The sequence below is a fragment of the Euprymna scolopes genome, chromosome 26 (genome assembly GCF_053919585.1).
Source record: "Euprymna scolopes isolate OS-2025 chromosome 26, ASM5391958v1, whole genome shotgun sequence".
NCBI classification, from domain to species: domain Eukaryota; kingdom Metazoa; phylum Mollusca; class Cephalopoda; order Sepiida; family Sepiolidae; genus Euprymna; species Euprymna scolopes.
Window position 1 is genome coordinate 9,780,653 of NC_136507.1, and position 12,942 is coordinate 9,793,594.

Here is a 12,942-nt window from a genome sequence, read left to right on the forward strand (position 1 = left end):
ACATATATATATATGTGTGTGTGTGTGTGTATGTATGCATATATGTATGTATATATATATGTATATATAGGCATATGTATATATATGCATATATATATACGTACGTATGTATGTATATATATATATATATATATATATATATATATATATATATATATATATAACAAATGCTGTAAACCAGAGATTTACATGCAAAAAATAGTTCTTTTCAACAGAATAAACCTAATAAAAAGGGTGGTGAAATATCAAAATTCCGAGGAGTTTCTTGTAGTATCGAGCGTTTTATTAATGGTTAGGATAAATATAAACATTAATACTTATATTGGACTGAAGCTTGCAACGCCGCTTGTCAACTTCCCCAACTCGTTGCTTGAGTTATATAATGTACATATAATATACATATAGTTATAAAATCATATATACATGTTGGTGTTAAGAGGATTAATCAGAATCAGGAATCGATAAAATTTGAAATTTGGGGGGGGGGGGAGTATCAGAATCGAAAAATATTTACCTATTTTCTGTTGCCAAAAACGATTTCTTAAATTATTTGTAGGTCCCCCGACAAAAGGATGGTGGTCCTGTAAATTCACCCTTGTCCTTTCGTTCCTTCTGTATGTCCGCACATTTCTCAATAACTACGCCTTGAATTTAAAAAAAATTGCACAAACATTAAACATGATGTAAGTAAAATGTAACAGAACGGATTTTTCCGGGAAAACTCATGTTGTACCCTACGGGTGCCTTTCGAAAAAACACACTATTTTTCTAAACTATTTTACCATATTTGTTCAAAATTTTTGTATATGTCTATTTAGCAGTTTTGCATGGTGCTAAACTCAAATTGAAATATGGAGACTTTGGGTCTTAATGGGGGGGCAAATGATGGATGTCATTTCTTTTTTTTTTTCATGGTGCAGAACTCAAATTTACATATGTAATGGTCTGAAACTGCACCGTTTGCTCATTTTTACCAGGACTGGGAAAATTTGGGGCTAAATGGAGGGGAGAGCAAATGCTGAACTCAGTCATTTTTTTATGTCTTGTTCACTGTGCATTCACAGGGGATCATGCATGCTTCACTTATTCTTTATAAAATGGCTAAAAGTAATACATATATTACAGATAACTAATGTAACTGGCGTTAATATTTTAAGAAAATCAGGAGGGACAATACGGGTTCACATAGTTATTAGCTTGCATTGTACACCCATTAAGTAATAAGACAACATTGAAGATGTTATGATTTACACGGGTGTTTGAATGAAAAAGAAACCTTTTTATTGAAAATCATGCACGATGTTTCGTGAATTTCTATTTGATTCAACGTCAGCAACCGACCATATTTACTTTCCATTTATTAATTTATAAAATTCGATGTTGCTTGCAGTTGTTTAATTTCCTTTGTTAATTCCAAATTTATTTGCTTTACGTTTTTCCATCTGCTATATTGCTTGCAAATCTAAAATTGAGACGTATTATTGTACAAACAAATACATTTTGCACGAGGGAATTTATTGTGAAATCTATTTGCTCTTCATTTTACTATTACGCAGTTAAATTACTACTAATTAAAGTTGTTTATTAATTTCTATTTCTATCTTTTTTTTTTCTTTAGGTAAGTTCGGTTTGTTATCATAAGCGCGCCAATAAAGCAAAGTTCAACTTCAATCTGTCCTCGAAATCTCATTTGCCTGTGGTAAGTCAAATAATGATTTATATTTCTTTATCCTCAGATAAAATAAAAAAATAATATGTTGTGGATTGTTTATTGTGTAAAATTTTATGGCAGGGCATTTAAGTAAAGAAATGATAAGCGATGACGACTCTGAAATTGGAAAGATAAGATCTCAGTTTACATTAAAAAAAATAAAAGAAAGAGTTGGTGTGTGTAAAATAAAAGCTTACAGAGAGACCATTCAACCTTCTTAGCTTAACATTCATGAACAACATGATTAGGAACAAATACTTTAAGGAAGTGGAACCCATCTATCGTGCTAACAAATTACTCAGATCGGAGAGGATCATATATCCTCACAATGCCACAAGACGTCCATGCGGAAAGTATTGTTTCCACCTCTGTGCTGGTGCATCTACCACTAGTTTTTCACCATACAACATAATCCCAAAATGAGTTGCAAATCTAATATGTCTGTACTATCGGCCTAACCCCAAACCCTGTCCCATCTCGGCAGTGCTGCACCCCTATTCCTGTTTTATGAGTGCTTTAATCAACGGTGCTCTCATGAACTCATAGAACTTGTGTATCTTCAATATAATGCTGCCAATTAACCAGACATACTCTTTTATTATAAGGATCCCTTGATGTCAGAAAACCCTGAACTCCAATCTCTGGTCCCCCTTCGCCAATCTTTCACGAAAAACACCCGTCTAGCTGAATCCACTGTGAAAAATTTCCCCCACTCTATATCTGTGCCTAAATCAAAACGCGGATTCCATGAGCAGAGCTTCTTTCTTAGAACTGCACCCCTGTGGAACTCTGTTCCGTCTGCCTGCTTCCCTCCGGACTACAACTTGGATGTCTTCAAGTATAATGTTAACAAATTCCTAATGAACCGCCCCCTTAAGTAAACACTTCAGCAAATCTCCTCACTAACGTAATGTACTTGCAATAACCCTTATCCCTGAGTTGCTTCCGGGTCTTGATAAGTGGTATCACTGTGTAAAAAAAAAAAAAAAAAAAAACCTCTAACCCTAATACTTTTTCTCTCGGATTGTTTTAGGTGAAAAGGAGTAAAAAATAAGGTGAGTAATTAACATATGAGCGGGACAGAGAGTAACTACTGATGCAATTAGTAGAGAAGAGATTAAAGGGGGAGAAGAGAGAGAGAGACGATACATCGGGTGTTGGAGTGTAATTATTAGGGCTAAGCATATTATTTTTTATTGTTTTGACTCTCACGTATGTATCCGTTTATATCTTATATGTTTTTATACAGAGTGATGTGGTTCTCGGTTGATTAACTGTGTCTAACTGTGTCGCATATATACTCGCGAGTCAAATAAAATGAAAAGAATATGTCATAACCCTCGTAATTATCTCAGGAGAAGGGTATCAAACGAAATGCGCCAAGGCTCAGATAAAAACTGTGGCCGATATGTAGCGAGAAGACACACGGGAATGTAGGAGAGAAAAATTTGGAGCGATAGAATGACGGGATAGAAGAAAAAGAAGGTTGAATTAAACGAATGCGGATATGGTGTAAAAAGTAGATGTGTAAAATTAATATTAAGGTCGGAAAATGAGAGAAGAGAAAAATGACACCAGAAGGGGTAGCAGAAATAAAGTGAGAAAGAAAAGGTTGGGGTCAGAAAAAGGTGGTATGGTGAACGGAAAATGCTGAAACGACAAACGGAACAATATAATACAGGGATAAGTAAGAATTATACAATGATTACCAAATAATGAAAAAAAAAATCAGACGACAGGCAAGAAAAATCATTATTAAAACGATAACAGAAGAAAGAAAAAGAGACAGTTGTAGAAAAAAGAGAGAATGAATATTGACAAAATAAGGTAAAAGATAACAACAAAGAGAATATAACAAGAGGAAAGAAGAAATCTAATGAAACAAATGGAAAATCTAATGAAACAAATCTAAAATAAGAAAATGATAATCAAACGAAAAATAAAGTATATAATAAATAAAGTAAAATATATTATGAAAGAAGCAGAAACTCTAATACAACGTATAAACGATGACAAAAAGTAAAACGTATAACAAAAGAAGTAAAGAATAAAAAATAGAAAAACGATGCAATTAGAAAATATAACGAAAGAAATAGAAATTATAGCAAACGAAAAAGTTTTACGAAATAACAGAAAATATAACAAATGAAATAGAACATATAACGTAAAAATAAGAAAGCATAAAAGAAGAAATAGAAATTAAACGAAAGGACTCAAAAATATAAAAAATAAAGTAGAAAATATACCGAATGAAGTAGACAATATTATGAAATTACTAGAGAATATAACAAAAAAAACTAGAAAATATAAGGAATATCGTAAAAAACACAACGAAAGACTATAAAATATAATGTAAGAGATAGAAAATCTAACGAAATATGTAGAACTAATACCGAAATAACTAGAAAATATAACGAAAAAACTAAAAAAAATATAACGAAATAAGCAAAAAATATAACCAATGAACTAGAAAATTTAATGTAAAAAAAGTATAAAATAGCATGAGAGAAGTAGAAAATCAAATGAAGTTTTAGAAAATCTGACGAAAGAAATAGAAACTCTGATGAAAGAACCAAAACATCTGACGAAAAAAGTAGAACATATCACAAAAGAAGTTGGATATGGAACAAAAAAGTTGAAAATATAACGAAAGAATTAAACGGAAATGTGAGAAAATGTAATAGACGAAAATGAAAATCTTCCTAGAAAACAGAAACTCTTACAAAATGGAAATGAGAATATAATGAAAGAAAATATAATAGATGAAAGGAGAAAAACGGGAGTAAGAAAAACAAACGAGACATAATTAATAATCGAAAAGGAAGAAAAAAGATTTTCATGAAAATTTTAATTGGATAAATACGAAGAAAAAGATAAAAGTGAAAAAAAAACGTTATACATTTTAAACGAAATAAACAATTGAAAAATATTTTTAAAAAACAACCAAATCGAAGAACCAAAAAAAAAAAGAGAGAAAATAACGTTACGAATACAAAAAGTCACGAATATCAATTATTTACAAAAATAAAATATACGAAGCATCAGATTAAAAAATACACACACAACCAGGATATTATAAAGGCGCGTCTATTTAATTTATTTAGTTAATACTTAAATGTCTGCCATACCAAAGCAAATGCTATTTGAAACTTAAACGTGACAGACAAAATAGCAGGTGAAGAGATGCTTAACTGAATATTAATATTTTGCGTTCAATTCTATTTTTCATTTAATGCTTAATTATAAGGATCAAGGGTTATTCAATGATAATTGTTAATGGGCGGGACGGATGTTAGTGCCAAATTGGTCAATGCAATGAACCTAATTTGTTTATTTATAGGGCAAGTTGAGGTAAGTACTTTTGACATTAGATTTTGAGAACAACAATGTTAGAGTCTACAAATACCTGCCCTGCTGTAATTAGTAATAAAAAAAGTTCTGACTGTGGAACTTCGATTCTAAGTTTATAGAGGAAGAACAGAACTACTCTCCCCTGTGGTAGAGACGATTTATTGTTGAAACATGTTACGCAGAGGAACCAGAGAGTATCGATAATTTGTATTATTTGCACCACTGTTCTCATCTTGGGTATTATTAGCATACCGTAACGGTCGATGTAATTTTCAACCTTCTTCGGGTGTATTTTGTCGAACGTGGAAATATTTCTGTTGAACTCTGGAATTTGCATAAACTTTCGAACGGAATCGTTTATTCAATGCCGGGGTTCACGTATTGTTTCGTTCAGTCAGCCGTGATTGAGTTGAAGTTCTAAGTAATTTGCAATTGTATTTTGGTCTCAGTTGAACGGAAAATTAAATCTTCAACCAACCAGAATAATATAACTTGCAACTGAATACCAAGTATTTTATTCGCTATGCTACAAGTTGATGTGTGAATATGCTAAAATCGGGCAATGTATAGGCTATTTAAAAATTTACGACATTCACATTTAAAACTTAAGACTTAGAGATCCAGTTGAGAGTGCTCTCCCAAGATAAGTTAAATTTGATAGGGCAAAAATAATATGAGTCAAAAGTTGACATCTTAGATTAGTTGTATTATGAAAAAGAGCAGAATAATTTTTTTATACCAAGCATCCTAAGAGTTAAGATGCTTACATAAACGAATATGTCTGGAAATGTGTCCATTCATGAAAATCTTGTAAAACCATATATAGACAAAGAGTCACCAGCCAACAGACAAAACCGCTTCTGAAGACTCGTGGACTCATTTGAATAATGAAAAAAATACTATGATTATTGACATAAAAAACAAAGTCCACACAGTAATTATTACAAATTAGCTCTCCTTCATGCAAATCTATTTGATTGAACCTTCCTTTGTTTTTTTTTTCAACAAGTATCATATTTCCAATAAATTTTTATATCTTTTCCTTTCAAACCTTCTGAATTATTTTTCACGTGCGCCATTTTTAATTTCTATAACTTTTTGTAATTATTTCAATTGATCATCTATTTCCTGCATTTTTTAGTATTTTCCCCAAGAGGCGTAACTTACGGTCATTTTTTTTCCACAGGATGATTTATACGCCTTGAATAAATTAAACACGTGAAAGCGAGTCCAAAATAATATAAATAATAATAAAAAAAATACATTAACTTCGTCTTTTGTTTAGACGCCAAAAGAGAGGTAATAATTAAATGTGTGAAAAGTGACTTTCCTTTGTATTTAGTCTCAGTACATGTTTATGCCATTGCTGTGTGAACGAGTGTTTTCAAAGTACAAAATATAACTCATCAACCCTTCTTAAAGTAACTGGTACTTTACTAACACCGTGAAAATCAACGTTTTATCCTTAAAACACACACACACACATATATATATATATACATATATATATATATATATATATACATATATATATATATATATATATATATATATATATATATAATATATTAGCAGAGCGACCTGTCGTTGCCCGGAATTAGATGAGTATCAACGAATGTTTGACAATCCTACATATTTATTTTCATCGAAATCGGTGAAATCGACCATTTTTCAATGTAATCGACTGATTTCCTGTTCTATCTGGGAACCCATCACGATGCGTCAGGAAGAAGCTTAAAATACCTCACTTCAATAACTTAGTTCACAATATATTGTAACCTAAATCGACTCTAGAGAACATATTGCTGATTTAAAAAAATATTTTTTTTTATATATGATGGCTTGAGTTGAAGTTTAAATTTTCAAAGTCAGGAATAATGGTACAATTATTCTATAAGTAACCAAACTTATTTTGAACGTGCCTCTAAAATATGAAAGAATAAACTGTTGATTTCATATGCTTGTCCTTTGAACTTGTGCGGTGATAATGTCTTATATTAAAGTGTAAAATAAAAAAAAAATGTCAAACATGGTGGCTCAATTGTGGTTTAAACAGAAACGTTCTTTTCGAATGCGCCCTGTTATACTAAAAAGCCTACCGTTGATTTTATATGCACAACCTTTCTGCTTGTTTTGTAATAAAAATTCTTAACTGCATTTGTGATGTTAGGCTGTTTAAGGTGCTAACTTTTTCATCGAATCTTTTTATTATCGATGAACGACACTCATCGAAGACATTCGGATACAAAATTAATCTAAGAACACTACCAGACTAATAAAGTATACTTGTGTGAAATTTCATATGACCCAGTCTTTGCGGAGTGTATAGGAAGCGTACTCACTTCTTCAGTTCATTTAATATAATTAGAAGAGTTTATGACAATTCTCTTTGTAAGACTTTGGCCTGATTCTAAGTAGTTAGATGACTAGACACCTTGTTGAAAAGAGGTTGGTATAATTCACACATAGATTTCGCAGTGGTTTACGATATCTGGGCTAATTAATCGATTTTCGTCCTTCGGACATGGGATGTCCGATAGCAGGTTTCTCGCTTCACACGCAAGTTACTTATACTGATTCGAATATATATATATATATATATATATATATATATATATATATATATATAAATGTTTGTGTATATATGTGTATATATGTGTATATATATGTATACGTATATATGTATGTGTGTATATATATGTGTATATATATGTATATGTGTATATATATATATGTATATGTGTATATATGTGTATATATATGTATGTGTATATATATGTATATGTGTATATATATATATGTATATGTGTATATATGTGTATATATATGTATATGTATATATATGTATATATATGTATATATGTATATATATGCATATATATGTGTATCTATATATGTATATGTTTATATATGTATATATGTATATATATGTATATACATATATATATATATATATATATATATGTACTAGAGCAAGTACCCGTCGTTGACTGGGTTCAAAAACAACCTACAGAAATGGACTCTGGTTTATGAAAGTATGATAGGTTATGAAAAGGAAGGGTTGTAAAGAGATAGCTTCGAATTTGGGGGTATCAAACCCAACGCAAAATATGATGAAAGTAAAAATGAAATAAATAAATCCGATAATTTATTATACCCTACCTGTTCACACTGAAACACTTATCACAATATTCTGTGGATCTATATTAAAAACATTGTTAAACTTTGTGATATATTTCCATTCTATGGATGTCAGGCGCGATCGAACATCCCATAATTTTATTATACCATATTTCTTCAAACTGAAGCATAATTATCAATGGATATATTAAGGTGTGTGCCTATTTCCATTCTATGGAGGCCACGCTCGAACGCAGACCCCAATTTTATTATACCATCCCTATTTAAGTTAAAACATACCTATCAATTATAAGGTAAAATTAAAAGCCAAGAACAATGCGAGATTTTTTTTTATATAGAGTAAAATTAAATGCAAACAAAAGAAATAAATTTCTTTTTTTGTTGTTGTTTGTTTTTTCTTTTTCACACAAATTTTAACTCTAAACAACAGTATTTTTTTCCGTTGTATTCAATGGTGTTATAAATCTCAATATATTTCAGACTTATTAGTCCTTTTTCAAGAGAAGACAGCGGAAGAATGTTCAAAATCCGCTTTTATAATATAAGTTTAAAACATAAGAAAAACAATAATTAAAAAAAAAACCTTGCTTGAATAGTCATCTCCCTTGATTCACAAACGCAACAAGTATTTCAAACATCAACTGATTTATTTTAACGTTCTCCTAACGTCATTTTTTGTTCTATATTTCGCGGTATCACGTGGCAAACTCTGCGGCTGCTTTTCCAATTTTGAACACTCTTCCGCTGTCTTCTCTTGAAAAAGGACTAATAAGTCTGAAATATATTGAGATTTATAACACCATTGAATACAACAGAAAAAAAAATACTGTTGTTTAGAGTTAAAATTTGTGTGAAAAAGAAAAAACAAACAACAAAAAAAACGAATTTTATTTCTTTTGTTTGCATTTAATTTTACTCTATATAAAAAAAAATCTCGCATTGTTCTTGGCTTTTAATTTTACCTTATAATTTTCTCCAACAATGCTTCAAGCAAACTACAACCTACTTATATACCTATCAATGTATTCTCATGTACATCTATATCAAAAACACTTGTAAACGTTTTTTTTGTTGACCAGGCGCGAACGCAGACCCACAATTGTAATGAACCACCACTCTGCCAGATATATATACAGTGCCGCTCAAAGGAAAGTTCGCACTTGTCATTTAAAAAAAACGCACATTTAAGCTAAATTGAATGTAACTATTTACAAAATCTAATATCTTATTTGATTCGCCTCATATTCTTCTATAATTTTACCTGTTCATAATTGACTTTAAATTAAATATTCATCATTTAAAAAAAATACTTTAAATCAAGAAGGCAAAAAGAATCTCCGCACAATGGAAAATCGTTATTAAATGTAAATTTAGAAAATTAATGCAGCACAAATACAACAGGCACACAATGGGTCGTTCTTGTTGCGTAAAAGAAAGTAAAGATGGCACTTCATAATGACATTTCTTTTGTCATCGTTCAATTCGCGAAGTACCCATTTATCAAGGTTTGGGGTAATTCCACTCTCTCGCAAGTGGTTAAAGAATCATTGTATTCGTTACATCTAACTTGGAAGCACGTTCTCGAACAGTTATAAATGGATTAGCTTTATGTAAGTCTCTTAATAATTCGGTGTCAACATCCTATGGCCGACCACCACGTTAATCATTTTCAAGTCTCTCGCTCACAGCAGGATATTTATAAAACCGCCTAGTGCGTTCAGTAGTGGTTTCGTTGATATCGCCCTGTTTGAGCATCTATTTGGGCTAGCTTATATTGAAATAAAAAAAGGTAATCTAATGAAAACCTATGTGAAAATCCATTATTTGAAATCCAAAGTATTAATTTCGCAAGCACGTTCCTATTAACCTCATATATATATATATATATATATATATATATATATATATATATATATATATATATATATATATATATAATATATATATATATATATATATATATCAGGATAAGAGGAAGGTTTTAAAAATAGGTTTTTAAATATATATATATATACAATAATCGAGTATATATATATAAATATATAGAATAATCGAGTATATATATGTATATGTATATATATATAGAATAATCAAGTATATATATATATATATATATATATGTATATATATATATATATACATATATCGAATAATCGAGTATATATATAGATAGATTGATAGATAGATAGATAGATATACATCATCATCATTTTCTATTGCAAAGGTGTTAGTCTCAACCAAACCTTTTATTTTTTTTAAAAAGTGTAAGCGTCTTTAATACATGACAGTTGGGTTTAGTGTAAGTTTGATTCCGTCGTCGATTTTATTTGTGAAATAACGTGTGAAATTGTCCACCTCATCATCATTTTCTACTGCAGAAGTGTTAGCCTCAACCAATCTTTTTATTAAAAAAAACTGTAAGCGTCTTTAATACATGACATTTTGATTATGTTTACGTTTGATTCGGTTTTCGATTTTATTTGTGAAAAATTGTGTGAAATTGTCCCTTTCATCATCATTTTCTACTGCAGAAGTGTTAGTCCCAACCAAACTTTTTATTTAAAAAAAAATATGTAAGCGTCCTTAATATATGACAGTACGATTGTGTTTACGTTTGATTCGGTCGTCGATTTTATTTGTAAAATAATGTGTAAAATTGTCCACAGCATCATTCTCTACTAGAGAAGTGTTAGTCTTATAGGCAAACTTTGTAAAAATAAGAACAAGATGTAAAACCGTGCTTTTTTTTGTCAATCTCATTTAATCGTGCCACTCACCATCATCGTCGTCCTGATTATTAAGTATTTAAGACGTTTGGAATGCTCCTTCATGTGTATTATGTGTACGTATGTATCAGTAGTTTATTCTTTTTTTTTACACACTGATCACCATTTATCAAGGCCCGGAAGCCACTCAGGGATAGGGGTTATTGCAAGTACATTACGTTAGTGTGGAGATTTGATGAAGTGTTTACTTAAGGGGGCGGTTCATTAGGAATTTGTTAACATTGGACTTGAACACATCCAAGTTGTAGTCAGGTGGGAAGCAGGCAGACGGAACAGAGTTCCACAGGCGTGCAGTTCTAAGAAAGAAGCTTTGTTCATGGAATCCACGTTTTGATTTAGGCACAGATAAAGAGTGGGGAAAATTTTTCACAGTGGATTCGGCTAGACGGGTGTTTTTCGTGAAAGATTGGCGAGGGGGGACCAGAGATTGGAGTCAGACGAGCACCTGCCATTTCGTTCCTCTTCATCCCATCTCTGTCTTTGTTCTCAACTCTCTTTGATTTTCATCATCTTCTCTCTATTCTATATGTATATGCATATATGTGTGCTTCTACGTGTGTATAGTGCCATGTGTGTGCACATGCATATGTATGTTGGCATACATCTGTATGTATGCATGTATTTATTTTCATTTGTGTGGGGGTGGAGAGGGCTCCCGTAAGCCGTGGTGAAGGCAACCCATGTAGGAGAAGCGAATCTCTGATTAAAAAAACAAAAAAAAACAAAGCGTGATACCAGTACACGCATTAAGCTGGTCTGCAGTTTTGCTTGTTGCTGGCTATCTTGCTCTTGCTTGTTGCTGGGTGTCAACATTTTGAACCGAGAGAGAGATTTATCTGTCGTACAAAGCTAAAACTCTGTAACATCATTTTTGTATAGATACTCCCTCAGGCATTTGTCTATAAAAAAGTCCTGAGGCGATAAAAAGCTGTGGCGTGTGTGGGCCTGAAATGCTGGATGCAGGTAACAATGGATCTGCCATCATTATATGTATCTATGTATATATGTATGTATATGTGTATGTATATTTATATATGAACATGTGTGTATATCTAATTATATCTATGTGTATCTGTACTTGTATATGTATATATGTTTGGGTGTGTATATATATACATTTATATATGTTTGTATGCATGTATATATATGCATATATGTGTTTATGTGTATTTATGCACATATGTGTGTATGTGTATGTATGGATAGGTATGTGTATATGTGCATGTATGTATGTATGTGTATGAATATATATATATATGTATGTGTATGTATATATAGGTAAGTGTATGTATATATGTGCATATGTGTACGTATATGTATGTGCATGTGTAAGTATATGTGTGTATGTATTTGTATATGTGTTTGTATATGTGGATGTATATGTATATGTATGCATGTCGATATGTATATGTATGTATGTGTATTATTCATTGTGTATGCATACAGGTACATATGAGCGTATGTTTATAGATATGTATGTATGCGTGTATATATTTATATGTATGTATGCCAATTATCGTCTTGTGTATGTTTTCTCGTGTGTATGTATGCGTATTATGCATTGTGTACGTATGTATGTATATATGTGTGTTATATGTATGTGTGTATATATGTGTACATATGTATGTGCGCGTACGTGTATATATATATATATATATATATATATATATATATATATATATATATATATATATATACCAATGATCGTCTTCACTGCAATGTCTGCTTGAGCATGTGAATTCGCCGACAGGACTAAATGTCATTTTCAGGCTCATGAAATTTCAGTGTCTGAGGGAGTGGCAGTCGTCTGACAAAACGTTTCAATCATATATATACACACACACACACACACACACACATATATATATATATATATATATATATATATATATATATATATATATATATATATATATATATATATATATATATATACTCGATTACCGGTTTTTC

The 12,942-nt window shown here is 30.9% G+C and overlaps 1 long non-coding RNA gene across 3 annotated transcripts in view; it reads right to left on the reverse strand.

The window, feature by feature from the left end:
- Positions 1 to 12,942, reverse strand: part of LOC145247912 (uncharacterized) — a 348,143-nt gene that overhangs the window by 260,527 nt on the left and 74,674 nt on the right. For 2 of the 3 annotated variants that reach the window (XR_013863297.1, XR_013863298.1), the window contains exon 4: positions 515 to 644. The exons of the other annotated variant lie outside the window; for it this stretch is intronic. This is a non-coding gene — a long non-coding RNA (uncharacterized LOC145247912). The remainder of the gene's footprint in view (positions 1 to 514; positions 645 to 12,942) is intronic. 3 annotated transcript variants of the gene reach the window in all.